Source organism: Myotis davidii, unplaced genomic scaffold (assembly GCF_000327345.1).
Source record: "Myotis davidii unplaced genomic scaffold, ASM32734v1 scaffold395, whole genome shotgun sequence".
Classification (NCBI taxonomy): Eukaryota; Metazoa; Chordata; class Mammalia; order Chiroptera; family Vespertilionidae; genus Myotis; species Myotis davidii.
The window spans coordinates 1,056,547-1,062,094 of NW_006287904.1; positions in this window are offsets into that span (position 1 = coordinate 1,056,547).

Below are 5,548 nucleotides of genomic sequence, written 5' to 3' on the forward strand. Positions count from 1 at the left end.
TTCTAGTCTCCTCAGGTATCTTATCCTCTCAGCCGCTTCTCCTGACCCCCAGACCAGGGGAAGTTGTCTTATACATGAATATCTTTAGCAATCTTTTCATGTCACTACCTCATAGCTTCTTAGTTTATGTTGAGGTGACCTTTATGTGTCTGTTTCTCCTATAAGACTGTATACTGTCCCCATTGTACCCTTAGCCCTCTGTGCCTGGCACAAGACAGAAAGTCAGTATTTGTTCAACTGTTAAATCATCAGTAAATGAATGGAAGAGGATTCAACAGAGCCCAGAATCTGTATTGTTATAAACAGGGACATCTGTGGCTTTCTTTCTCTCCCGAATATAACTGAGGACATTGGTCTATTCTCCCAACTTTGTGGAGAGAGAATCTACCTAAAGAAGATTATTCACCTGAAAGAAATATGGAGACAAATGAAAATTCTCAAAACCAGCGAGGCTGTAAGCTTCATAGAGGGACCTTCTCCTTCCTGTTTGGCACTGCAACCCCAGATCTGGACAGAGTGTCCACCTACAGCAGCCCTCAGCAATAAGCTCCTTCAGAGACGGCCTCAGTGGCGCCTCACTTGCCTGAGGTCATACCCTCCCCAGGGGATCCCTCATCCAGAGAATGGGCAAGCAAGGCCATGTTGGCCAGCTGTGGCCCCAGGACAAGTCCAACAGGCATCATCATCTCCAGATTCGCCCACCAGCTTGTCCTGTGTTGCAGTTTGCCTTCTCCCTTGGTCCAGTCCAGCTCCCTCCTGCTTCACAGATATTAGCCCTTAATGAATACTTAGCTCCTCAAATTGCATCTCAGTGTCTGCCATAGGAGAACCTAACCTGTGAAACTACCAATAACTGTTTAAGTGAATTAGTAAAAAAAAATGTACAAATGAGTAAAAGATGTAATAGGAAATATTTCAGCTGTGCGAAATGACTCCCACTGTCAACTAAAGATAGAGTTGGAGCCATAAGGGAATCCCCAAATCATAGTTCCCGCTTCCTGAGCATGTCTCCTGCTAACTGCTGTGCTATCTCACAAAATCCTTTCAATTGCCCCATTGGGTGGAAATTTATTGATCCCATTTTACAAATAGGGAAAGGAGCTCTCAGGGGTGAAGGAATTTGCTCAAGATCACACAGCTAGTGACTGGCAAAATTAGGATACAAAGCTCTTTTGCCTGGCTCCAAACTATTCTACTCCACGGCTCATATCATCCTCCAAAATTGATAGCAAATGTTGTAGCTGGTAACCCCTTCTCAATATGGTCAAACAGACTGGCTGAAAGCAAACATTTGGCCGGAACAGTTCCTTCTATCCAGCTGGCTGCTCCAACAATAAACCATTGCCTTTGTTCCAAAGGCACCAACCAGCTCATCCCTGTGTAGGCAAATTGACACTCCTTGGAAAATTCCCGATTTCTTTTTGCCCTTAGTGACACAGACAATGCTGCTTTTCCATGTGATGAATAACAGTAATAAAATTACTACTAATAAAGTAACAACAATAATAATAAAAGTATAACTCTATCTTTACTAACTTAAAAATCACAAGAAAAATTTTTGCATCATTTACCTAAAAGAAGGATGGAATATTGTCTATTGATATTGCAATGACACAGCTTGTCCCAAAAGCAGTTCAAGAGGGACTTAAAAATATACTTCTGAATAAACACGGGGAGAGGGACTTTCAGGTCATGACAGCCCTCCCTTCCTTTTGAGGCAAAATTGAAGTATCATTGGAAACTACACAATTAGCACTTCCTTAAACTTGTGGAGGAATTCCCTCTAATCACTGTTCCTTATCTTTGCTGTATCCAGGCTCTTTGCTTTGTAATTTCACAGTGCCCTCCTACTTGGATTCAAGGCTTGCCATGTGATTCATTGGCCAATGGAATTCAGAAAAATGTGATGTGAGCAGAAACTTGAAAACTGCTTATAAGATTGGGCACACTCTCACTTTCGCTCTTCTGCCACTGCCGTGAGAACATAACCAGGATGGTTGCTAGAAGGTGAGAAACATGGAACAAAGAAGCCCCAGCTGAGATGCCCCATCCAAGTCCAACCTAGATTAGAGCCCCAAGCTAATCCTCTGATGTGTGAGAAATAAGAGCTCATGCCCTAAATAGTTTGGCTCAGTGGATAGAGCATCCACCTGTGGACTGAAGAGTCCCAGGTGCAAGTCCGGTCAAAGGCACATGCCCGGGTTGTGGGCTCGATCTCCAGTAAGGGGCGTGCAGGAGGCAGCCAATCAATGATTCTCTCTGATCATTTATGTTTCTATCTCTCCCTCTCCCTTCCTCTCTGAAATCAATAAAAATATATTTTAAAAAAAGAAGAAGCGCTCATATGCAACGTGTCCCCTTGAGAGTTCGACCAGGAGATGGGGAGTTTGATAGCTCGCTATGACGTGCGCTGACCACCAGGGGTGGTGCGGAACGAAGGAAGGCCCGGGCCAGCAGCTGGGGTAGGGAGGTCCCAGCCGGCAGCCAGCAGCCGCTAGGGACCCTACATGTGCACGAATTTCATGCACTAGACCTCTAGTTGTCAGATATTACTGTTTCCCAAATAGTTTGCTATACAAAAGTTTAACTGGCAGCCTTCATTTGCTTTGAGCTTTGAAACAAAATGGCAAAGATAATCAAGAAAAAAGTGAAACCTTTCTTATATCAGAGACATGGGCTTGTGCTCTTCAGAAAATGGCTTTCTTAATAACCATAGATTTTTGCCCCATTCTCAATCAGTATCTCTCTATATCAGTGCTGTCCAACAGAAATATAATGCATAGCAGATAATTTTAAAATTCCTAGTAACCACAATTAAAAGGCAAGATGAAACAGATAAAATTAATTATAATAGAATATTTTAATATATCCAAAATATTATCATTTCAGCATGTAACCAATATTTTTACATTATTAGTGAGATATTTTACATTCTTTCTTTTAATACTATGTCTTTGAAATCTGGTGTATATTTTAGATTTACAGCATAGTTTAATTTGGACTAGACATATTCCAAGTGCACAATAGCCACAGGCAGCTAGTGGCTACTGTATTGGACAACACAACTCTGCATCCATTGGAGATGGTAACTCCATTGGCCCAGAGTGAATGTGAACAGGAAGCAGACCATTGCATCCATTCTAGGATTTTAGGCAGCCATCAGAAAAGAGTAAAACCAGAAGAACGAATACAGTAGTTTTTCATATTCAGCTTCTGACATAAGAATGACACACTGCTACAGATTACTCAGAAATACTTTTTTTATCATATTCAGAAAAGAAAAAAGAGCAGATAATTCAGGAAAACTTCCTCAGGTAAGCCTCTGCAAGACACTAGAATGTGGTTAGGAGTGGTGATTATCCATTCATTCTTCAACCTGAGACAACTTGAGATAAGGAGGATTGAGTCATCACACAGATGGAAAATAATGGGATGAGGAAAAACCCATGTGCCCATTTGTTAGAAAATTACAGGAAAACACAAACACACACACACACACACACACAATTTTAAAGTTCTGCATTACTGGAGAAGAAACATGTTTCCCTGAAAATGAAAAGCAATAACAAATAGTTTAAAAAGGTATTACAGACAACTCAATATAATTTAAGTTATAGAACTTATCAAACAAGAGTTGAAAGAAGATGTTAAGAGGGAAAGAAGTTAAATTTTGTCTTCAGATTTAAAAAAAATGGAGCTGACTGAAAAGAGCAAAAAATTCTAGAAAATCAAAAATGCAATGAAAGATTAAAAAGATAAAAAAGATGCCCTAACTGGTTTGGCTCAGTGGAATATATTTAAAAAAATAATAAAAAAATAAAAAGGTAAAAAAGAAATTGATAAATAGGATAGAGATAAGAGACCCAACTTATAAATAATTGGTGATACCAAGAGAAAAATCACAACAATTTAACCATAATCAAAAGCAAAACCCTAACAGTAAAAGACAATGAAGCAAACCTATAGAGTTTTGAAGCAAAGTGTATGACCTAATAATTCTCTAACAAATAGCTGTCAACAGAAACATATTTTTGGACTGTAAACTGTACCCGTTACCTATTGCCACAATAATGTGGCAAAACAACCGTAAACCTTAGTGAGATGCAATAATAAACATTTATTTTTGTTCCCAATATTATCGGTTGGCACATGAGGTCAGCAGATCTGAGCTAAACGAACTCATGTCTGCAAGAATGGCTAAACAACTGGGTACACTTGACTGATCTCCATATGTCTCATTCTCCATCATGCAAGCTTGGTCTCATGGTGGTAGCAGGGGAGAGGGCAGACACATGCACTTTCCAGCCTCTGCTTGCATCAAGTTTACTACTGTGCTATTGGTCCAAAGCAAGTCACATGACCAAGCTAGAGTCAAAGTGGGAGGGGACTACGAAGTTATTAAGCAAATAGGTGGATACAAGAAAGCCAGTTAGTGGAGCCATTGATGCAATCACTCTACTTGTCAACACCCTCTAGCCATAGGCCACCATTAATATACCTAAACAAGTAGGTTTTATTATTCATTTCAGTGAGGGTGAACCTTGAAAAACCCAAGCTGGAATACCTTGAAGTATCTCTGTAAGAGGGTATCCAAAGGACTTATGATAGGATTCAGGCTTAAGTGATTTTTGTGTGCGGGGCTTAGCTCTGGATTGATGCTCTCAGGAAAGAGATGTTTGGTCACCTTTACGGTTTGCACAACAGTCATGTTTTGTCTGTGTTCAGAAATGATTATGAAATGGTCTTGTCATGATCCATCACAGTCACAAAGCGGTCTGTTTTGATACTGACATTCTGTGAAATCGCTTGTGTCCAACAGGATACTGGTATTGGTGCTATGATGCTGGCTCTTTTTCTTCTTTTCATATCACACACACTAACAGTTACTACGGAACCCTGCGTAATGCTTTCATCAATCAATCCCAGAGGTGATTCAAAATAAGCAACTTGATTTCAAAAAAGAGAGAAAAATCTTTGGTATAAAAGTACCAACAGTAAACATTGAACCCCATTAAACACAAAGTTGTGTCTAAATAAATGTTATAAATACACTTACAAAATATCAAAAGCAATCATCAAATGAGGCATATAAGTTATAAGAATGTATTAATAATAAGAATTTAGGCATAAAACAAGAAGTAAAATATAGACGGTAGGAGGAAGTTAAAGTGTATAATCTTTCTCATATTAGAGAAAGGAAAGTCAAAACACAATAGTTCTTTTTTTCCCTTTGATGTTTGAAGAAATAGAGGTGCCAAATATTTTTTTAAGAAAAAACTTAATGAAGCCCAGCTAGCATGGTTGAGCATCGATCAATGAACCAGGAGGTCACAGTTTGATTCCCAGTCAGGGCACATGCCCGGGGTTGCAGGCTCAACCCCAGTAGAGAGCATGTAGGAGGCAGCCAATTGACAATTCTCTCTCACCATTCATGTTTCTAACTCGCTCTCTCCCTCTCCCTTTCTCTCTCTAATATCAATAAAAACACATTTTTAAGAACCTTAAAGAAAACTACTTGTAATGCTAAAAAGTAAATAAAACCAAAGAT